This window comes from Tenrec ecaudatus, chromosome 3 (assembly GCF_050624435.1).
Source record: "Tenrec ecaudatus isolate mTenEca1 chromosome 3, mTenEca1.hap1, whole genome shotgun sequence".
NCBI classification, from domain to species: Eukaryota; Metazoa; Chordata; class Mammalia; order Afrosoricida; family Tenrecidae; genus Tenrec; species Tenrec ecaudatus.
Genome location: NC_134532.1, coordinates 160360713 through 160370349, shown reverse-complemented (window position 1 = coordinate 160370349; position 9637 = coordinate 160360713). Strand labels below are relative to the sequence as shown.

The 9637-nt window shown below is 40.1% G+C and overlaps 1 pseudogene; it reads left to right on the top strand.

Annotated features, from left to right (window-relative positions):
* Positions 1-8471: 8471 nt before the first annotated feature.
* Positions 8472-9014, top strand: LOC142443644 (ferritin light chain-like; annotated as a pseudogene).
* The last annotated feature ends 623 nt before the right edge of the window (positions 9015-9637 follow it).

The following is a 9637-nucleotide window of genomic DNA, read 5'->3' as shown; positions in this document are numbered from 1 at the left end:
TCCTCAGAGAGCAGCCAAACCTCTCTGGTTCTCCATCTCTCATCCACATGGTCCCTTGGCCTCTGCTGTCCAGGGTCAGAATACCTACCCACTGCTACACTGCACTGTCTCCTGGTCTGATCTCAGGAGTACAGGCTATCTGCTCAGTTTGGGAAAATTCCTTTGATCTGTCTAGTAGTTTTGCTACCTTGGCTTCAAGTCTTGAGTTGGCATGAACTTGACTTTGGGCAGCAATCATTACTATGCTTCAGTGGTGCTTCTCTTCCCCTGAGGGTCCTAGGATTTCTCTCTTCCTACTTCTGAGACAGCCTTCTTGTATTCCTGGTAATGTCAACTAGATCTGAACAATTCCTTCTAATAGTTTTTTACATTCCCTATTGAGTTAGTTAAAGTTTATTGTGCCAACCTAGCCAATAAACACATGTGGGTTTAATTGAAGGGCAGAGAGATAAATGGCTCACTAAGCCTCTTCTTTCTAGTTCTCGGGTCTCTTGCTTTCTGATGGCCAGATCAGGGTGGAGCTGCTTTCGCCAGTTCCTGCTTCAGCTGGCAAGGCTCACTTCCTGCAAGACATCCCCTAGGAGAGACTTCATGGACCTACCCAGATGCAGCCTTGGGTGCTGGAGCAGCTGTGTGGAGACCCCTGCCAGTGCTGAGAGGCTTACACACTCACTGATTCGACTTTCCTCTGCAGTCAGCGTCATTGCATGTCTTTTGTGAGATGGAGGACTTCTTTGTGAATTGGTGTCAGACATATGGGTTAATATTGGACTTGTGGGCCTGAGAAGCACTGGGTTGGGATGTTTTCTTGATGTTCACTAAACCTTTATATAAAGCTCTCATATATGAATTTATGTGGATTTGTCTCTCTAAAATACCCAGACTAACACACCTATTTACATAATCTGACAGGATTGGGTAGTGTTACATTCTGTTGTAAATAGAGTTGCTATGGGTTGGAACCAACCCAAGGCCACCTAACAACACCAACAACACAACATTATAATACAGCTATTATTCAAATTTATTCACCAACCACTAAAGTTATGGCAGAAGAAAATGAAGACTTCTACCAATGCTTTCAGTTTGAAATTGATCACACATGTCCTCAAGATAAATTTATAATCATAGACAATTGGAATGCAAAATTTGGGAACAAAGAAGAAAGAACAATAATTTGAAAACATGGTCTTATTGATGGAATTGATCACATTATAGAATATCTTTTGAAAACAACACAAAATGTGACTCACTCACTCACTGCCATTGAGTTTATGCCAATTAACAGTGACCCTATAAAAAAAGGTAGAATTTCCTCTATGGTTTTCTGAGACTAAACCTCTTTATAGGAGTAGAAAACCCCATTTTCTACTGTAGAGCAGCTTGTGGTTTTGAACTGCTGATCTTATGTTTGCCAACTTAACACATAACCACTGCCCTCCTAGGGCTACTAAGTCAATGTAGGGAAAACAAAATTCCTCACAACTGGACAAAAAGACATCATTGTGATAAATCAGCAGTATTCAACCTATGGATCGTGACCCTTTTGGGGGTCAAATGACCCTTTTAGAGGGGTCGCCAGATTCATAACGGTAGCAAAATTATGAAGTATGAAGTACTTTAGTTATGAAGTAAGTAGCAATGAAAATAATTTTATGGTTGGGGGTGGTCACTACAACATGCGGTACTGTATTAAAGGGTCATGGCATTAGGAATGTTGAGAAACACTGTGATAAATGGAGAAAACATTGATGTGGCTATAGATGGCTATAGATTTTGTTTTATTTGGATTTACAGTCAATACTCACAAGCAACAGTCAAAACATCAAAGGGAAGCAATGCATTGGGCTAATCTGCTGCACAAAAATTCTTTGAAGTATTAAATCTCAAATATCCCACTTTGTGGACTAAAGTGCTCCTGACCCAGCCTATGATATTTTCAATCACATCATATGCATGTAAAAGCAGGACAATGAATAAGGAAAGCTCAGAATAATTGATGTAGTTGAATTAATCGCATTGATGAAGAGTATAGAAAGACCATGGTCTGCCAGTAGAAAACACAATGTCTTAAAAGAAGTACAATGAGAATGCTCCTGAAGTTAAGTAAAGAATAACAAGCAGTTAGAAGCAACATTTATTATTTGTAATGGTCTAGGCAATATTCAGAATACTTTACATACAACCACTCACCTCACATTTTTTAACTACTGTTTTTAGTGTTTATTGTAACAACTGAGGGCTGTGGTTGTTTGTGGCTTAATACTCCATGAAAGAGATAATTATTAGATTCATGGCCAATTAAACTCATATATAATCATCATCCTCACCTTACTCCCCCACTCATCTGAGGGACACCGTTGTATCCTTTTACCATAAATTATTCAATCTGTATGCTGAGCAAGGCATCTGAGCAACTAGACTATGAAAAAAATGCATGGTGCAAAGATTGGAGGAAGGCTTCTTTTGTGCATAAGGCTGCTAGGCACCTTACTACAAGTTAGGTAAATAATGGTACCTTATTACAAACTACGTAAATAATGACCGATAGGACCAACATGTATTATTTACTTATAATGTTTTAGCTAATACTCACAATACTAGATGGAAGTTTGTGTATTGTTATAATTTAAAACAGGTTTCAGTAGCACATCTAGAATGTGAAGTGTAGGAAGAAAGACCCTAGAGGAATATTTCTTAAATGTCTAGCAAGAAAAACACTATGTATCACAGCAGTCCAATTACATTGGACATGAGGTGAACTTGAGCCAGGGTCAACTCAAAGGCAGCTGAAAACAATTGTAGCAACTATTTCTATTTTACAGTTAAATATTTATAAAAAATAACTACCATTCAAATTATCTTAAAATAAATACAATGATTTCCCACTCTTTTAAAATCAATTAGTTAATTAGAATTGTAAATTATTTCAATATGTAATTTGTTAGACCTTCCACATGAGTGACTTGATTCACTTTTCCATAGATTTGAAGGGGATTTTATCTTCACATTAGTTTAATAAGAGCGCTTCTTTGTAAAAAGAAAACTACATCATCTAAACTAAATGCACTGGAGTCAGTTCTAACTCATAACGATAAAAAAAAAAGCAGAGAATCTGCTCTGTCTCTTGCTTAGCAACCCACTACACCACCAGAGCTCTTTGTTCTAGTTGAGAAGGAAACACATATTATAGCTAATTTAAAATTACCTATCCACTTTTTATATAAATAATCATTAATTAAACACAACCTACATAATTAGATTTGATCTAACTTACCAGGCAGTGAAAACTTATTTGAACAGCCTATTAAATAAATAAAGGAAACCAAACCAGTAGGCATCAGATAAATGACAACTCATGAAGATTCCATGTATTGTAAAGTAGTATACTGTGCTTCATGAGGTTTTCAGTGGCAAAGTAATTGGAAATAGATTTCCATGCCTTCCTTTCAATGGACCTAAAATAAATTCAAATTGTCAATCTTTTACTTAATTGTTTATTAGTTAATTATTTACCGGACTCACGATTTCCATAGAAACAATGTTGTTGTTGTTAGGTGGTGGTGTTAGAATTAAACACTGTCTAGCCCACTGCCATCCTCATAATTGTTTCTAAAGTGTAGTCCCTATGTCATTCCATCCTGCTAAATATCTCCACTTTGTTAGTAAGTAACTACTTTACCAAGGGTTACTTTATCATCATCACGTTATCAATTCCAGGTGGAGACTCTCAAGTTTTAGGCCTCTCCACTCTTCTGTTATTCTCCCACTCACAAGAAAGATTTCAGGCAAGGGGAAAAATCCAGACCAGTCTCAGAGAAAACGTTTGAACAGAAAGAGTGAGTTTATTAATGGAGCTACATGGGAAAAGAAGTCAAAGGACCTTTGTTGTGTTGTTGTTAGGCGTCATCAGTTGGTTCTGACCCATAGTGGCCTCATGAACAACAGAACAAAACCACTGCCCAGTCCGGCACCATCCTCTCCATTGTTGCTATACCTGAGTCTACGGTTGTAGCCAAGGCGGCAATCCATCCCCTGAGAGCCTCCCTTCTTTCTCTCCCCCTCTACATTACCAAACTGGATGTACTCCTCTAGGGACTGGTCTCTCCTAACAACTAACAGGGTGGTCAAAGTATGTAACAAGAAGTCTTGCCATCCTTGCTGCTGAGGAAGATTCTGGGTGTACTTCTTCCACACAAATCTGTTTGTCCTTTTGGTAGTCCAAGGTACTTTCAGTGTTCTTCGTCAGCACCACAATTCAAACACAGTTACTCTTCTTTGGTCTTCTTGATTCAAAGTCCAACTCTCACACACATGAGTCAATTTAAAGTGTTATGGCTTGAGTCAGGAGCACCTTAGTCCTCAATGTACCATTCTTGTTTTAAGAGGTCATGTGCAGCAGATTTATTCTATGTAACTCACTTTTGATCTCTTGACTTCTGATTCCATGAGAACTGATTGTGGATTCAAGACAAAACCCTTGACAATTTTAACCGATCCCCATTAATCATGACATTATCCATAGGCCTATTTGCGAGTTATAGTTCATACTGAAGGCTGAAATACTAGATATTCATCAGTAAGCACTTCAAGTCCTCCTTGCCTTTAGCAAGCAAATTTCTGTCATTTGCATATCTCTGGTTTTTAATAAGTCTCCCAAGATCCACATTCTTCTTTATATAATCCAGTTTATCTGATTATTTGCCAGGATATAGACTAAATAAGTATGAGAAAGTGGTATAATCCTATCACATATCTTTCCTAATTTTAAATTATTCAGTATTCCTGTGTTACATTTGCACAACTATCTATGTATAATTTCTATATAAGTACAATGAAGTGTTCTGGAATTCCAGTTCTTCTGAAGGTTATCCATAGTTTGTTATGATCCATATAATTGCCTTGACAAAGTCAATAAAACATAAGTAAACATCTTTGCTGTATTCTCTGCCTTAAGCCATTATGCATCTGAGATCAACAATGACACCCTTGTTCCACATTCTCTTCTGAATCTGACCTGAACTTCTGGCCATTTCCTGTCAATGTACTGCTGAGGATCCTAAGCTAGTCCAAAAGACCTGGTAAAACATAAATCCAGACTTTATATTCTGCTAATTGTGGACCTACGATCATAGGCTGGCTTTCTGATGGCTCTTCTGCTATTGGCTGGTCGTCTGTAGTGTACCTGCTCTTTCTAGACATGTACATCCCAGCAACTCAGCATGCCAGACTTCAGGCTCTGCTCTATCTCCAATCCAAAAGGCAAGGGTTTATTCACTCATTGTGAAGTTTGTGTGAACATCCTGTCTTTCTCCCCTGGATATTTCATTATCTCCAATATCTAGTCTACCTTCTATCTCATTCTAAGGAAATGTGCTTAATTTTGCCCTTTACCTTACTTTATGTTCTATATGTGTGTTTAGTAATGTGTCTCCATCTTTTTGTATGTTGAGATTCCTTCCACTATCACCATTTCCTCTCAACTAGCTAGCAATATGGTTTCAATATATTGATATGGTCACATATATTATGAAAGATGTGATGTGATGATGATATGATATGGAATTACATGAAAGAAGGACAGCTTTCTCAGATATACTATTGGTGGCACAAGGTTCTAAGGTCATAATATTGTGAGAAAACATAATGAGCAGCTAACTCAACCCTGGACATCTGAAAACACTTTGGAAAAGTGATGCCAATTTGGGACATGAATGGTAAACATGAAATAGCTAGCTGGGGGTGTAAGACAGGTAACTAGTAAAAACTCTGCTCAAAAGCCCAAGACTTAAGAGAAAGCACACACATTGAGAAAATAGCCAAAATCAAACTTACTGCCATCCAATCTATGTCGAATCATTCCGCCCCTACAGGAGAAGGTAGACATGTCCCCGTGAGATTCTGATACTATCAATCTGTATGGGGTAGAAAGCCATTCTTCCTCCTGTGGAGAGGCTGGTGGATTCCAACTGCTGCCTTTGTTGTTGCAGTCCGACAGGTAACCACTGTGCCCCCAGTATGGCTCACTGATCTTTAAACATAGGCTTGGAAACTATAGTGGAAGCTAACATGGTCTTTAAAATTGTGGTCAGAAAATGATCATCCATTAACAGACAGTTATTGACTACTTAATTCTAGACACTGAAAAAGAAAAGGCAGATACATCATTTACAATGAATGACTTCTTCCTCTTAGATTCTGCTGTGGGTATTTGTCAAATCTCAATCAGATGTAGGTCTTTATTTTGTCTTTGCTGTGTTCTGTTAGATTAATATTTTTTTTTGTTTTGGAGCATGTTAGATTTTTATGCTTTTTTGAATATATCATTTTATTGTGGGGGCTTGTACAGCTCTTATTCCAAGTCTTAGAAAAAGACAGCAAATTTTCAAAGTCTTTCTATGAAGCTAGTATAACCCTGAACCTAAATTGGGCAAGGATTCCACCAGAATTGAGAAGTACAGACCTATGATATCTTTAATGAACATTAATGGAAATATCCTTAAAAATACTGGCCAACAGAATACAAAAGTATATCAAATGAATAACTGACCACAATCAAGTGGGATTCACTTCAGTGATGCAGCGATGCAGGGCTGGTTCAACATCAGAAAGCCCATCAACATTATCCACCACATTGACCAGAAAAAGGAAAAGAACCACATGGCAATAGACACAGAAAAAACCCAGCCATTCCTGTTTAAGACACTGAAGAAGCTAGGAATTGAAGGACATTTTCTCAATATAATATAAGCTATATATGAAAAACCAACAGCCAACGTGGTAGTCAATGAAAAAAGGACAAAAAAACCCCACTGAGAAAGAGGAGCAGACAAGGTTGCCCCTGTTCCCACTTCTATTTCACATCATATGGGAGGTTCCCAAAAGCTCCAGAAGAGGAGTGCTGGACGCAATAAGGGAATGTGGCAGAGTGGCAAGATACAAGATCAACAAGCAGAAGTCTATCGGACTGCTATATACAACTCTACATCGGACAAGACCATGGAAGAGGAAATAAAAAAGATAGTATCCTTCACAATAGCCAAGCACAAATTGAAATTTCTAAGGATATGCCTAACCAACAAAAAGCCAGAAGATTTGTATGAGGAAAATTACAAAACACTATTACAAGAAACCAAAAGGGACCTCCACAAATGGAAGAACAGCACATGCTCATGAGTCAGAAGACAATATTTTAAAGATGTCAGTCTTACCCAAAGCTCTATATAAGTTTAATGCTTTCTTGATATCAATACCAACATCTTCAAGGAATTGGAAAAACTGACTGCCAAATACATATGGAGAGGGAAGAAGCCCAGAATTAACAGAGAACTCCTCAAGAAGAAGGACAACGTTGGAGGGCTTGCTTTAACTGATTTTGCACACATTACACAACCAGATTAGTCATTTCTATGAAACCTTGGTTTCTGGGTGAAACATTATCCATCATTCTCTTTGGAACTACTATGACTTCCATAGATTGTTTCTTTCTATTTCCATACTGAATATTCACTCCAAAGTTAGTATTTTATACCTATGTTAAGACAATCACTCCCCCCTACTCAAGTACTCCCTCAATGTATGAAATTTGTTCTAATAACATGGCCTTACATAATGCTCAGCAAATGTGGTGAAGAAAGTTGATGATATCTGACTATCAAAAGATATAGCATCTGGGGTCTTAAAGGCTTGAAGATAAACAAGCAGTCATCTAGCTGACAAGCAACAGTCTACGTAGAAGAAGCACTCCCGCCTGTGATAATGAGGTGGTGAAGGGATCAGGTATCAGGCATCAAAGACCCAGAACAAAATCATACCAATGTGAGTGCAGAGTGGAGACCCAAAGTCCATCTGTGGACTATTGGACGTCCCCTTACAGAAGGGTCACAAGGAAGAATGCCAGTCAGGGTGCAATAGAGCACCGATGAAACATACAACATCCTTCAAGTCCTTGAATACTTTCTCCCCTTTATTATCATTAGCCCAACTGCACCTTACAAATCTGGCAAGACCAGAGCATGTCCATGGATACAGATGAGAGCTGGAAACACAGTGAATGAGGACAGATAACCCCTCAGGACCAATAATGAGAGTAACAATACCAGGAGGATAAGAGGAAGGTCGGAGGAGAAAGGGGAAACCAATCACAGTGATCTATATATAACCCCTTCCAAGAGGTACAGACATCAGAAAAGTGGGTGAAGGGAAAGAGTGGTCAGTGTAAGATATGAAAAAATAATAATTTATAAATTATTAAGGGTCCGGCTAAGCTCGCCCCGCGGTCCCGTGGATCTGTGTCTTGCTTCAACAGTGTTTGAACGGAACAGACCCGGGGACTCTCTGCCTCCAACCCTCCGCCACGCAACAGGTTTCTTTCCGGAAGTAACTCAGGGACCATCTTCTTGGCCAGCCCCTCCTCTTGGGAACAGCGAACACTTTTATTTGGCTTGTGGTGACCTCCAAACTGACGCATCATGAGCTCTCAGATCCGTCAGAATTATTCCGCCGACGCGGAGGTCGGCGTCAACCGCCTGGTCAACCTGCACCTGCGGGCCTCTGACACCTACCTTTCTCTGGGCTTCTTTTTCGACCGCGACGATGTGGCCTTGGAAAGCAGGGGGGGGGGGCGCTTCTTCTGTGAGCTGGCGAAGGAGCAGCACGAGGGGGCCGAGCGTCTCTGGAAGCTGCAGAACCAGCGCGGCGGCCACGCCCTCTTCCAGGATGTGCAGAAGCCGTCTCAGATGAGTGGGGTCGAACCCTGGACGCCATGGAAGCTATCTAGCCCTGGAGAAAAAACTCAACCGGGCTCTTCTGGACCTGCATGCCGTGGGGTCCACTCACACCAACCCTCATCTCTGTGACTTTCTGGAGAACCACTTCCTGGACAAGGAGATGACAGTGCTCAAGAAGATGGGTGACCACCTGACCAACCTCCGCAGGCTGGCCAGCCCCCAGGCCGGCCTGGGCGAGTATCTCTTCGAGAGGCTCACTCTCAAAGAAGACTAGGAACCTGCTGCGCCAAGTCACCTGCTAGGGGCCCTCTGCCTCCCCACTGCAGGCCTTAGCCCCTCTGCCTGAACCTGTCCCTGCGCCAGCCGCAGTGTCACTGCCCTGGAGCACTTCCCCCAAGCTGGGGACCAAATGGAAACAATAAAGCTTCCTTTTGCAGCAAAAAAACCCAAAAAACTATTAAGGGTCCATGAGGGAGGCAGGGAAAAAATGAGGAGCTCATACCAAGGGCTCAAGTAGAAAGAAAATGTTTTGAACAAGTTTTGAAAATGATGATGGCAACAAATGTCCAAATACGTTTGACACAATGAACAGATGTATGGATTGTGGTAAGAGTAGTATGAGTCCCAATCAAATGATTATTTTTAAAGACAGCCCGTTCCTTTTAATTTGATCACTTCTTAACACCTGTAGAGTCACTATAAGTGAGTCAGCAATTCCTTTTAAATGTATCACTGCCTCCTAGTCACTATAAGTCAGCATTGACTCCGTGGCAGTGAGTGAGTGATCACTTGTCCTAGGTTATATATGATGATTCATATCATTAAATTGAGATTTTGTTCATGATCTATTCTACGTGCTAATCAGGCAATACTATTTCTCATTGTTTTCCTTTATTTTGCTCTAGAAC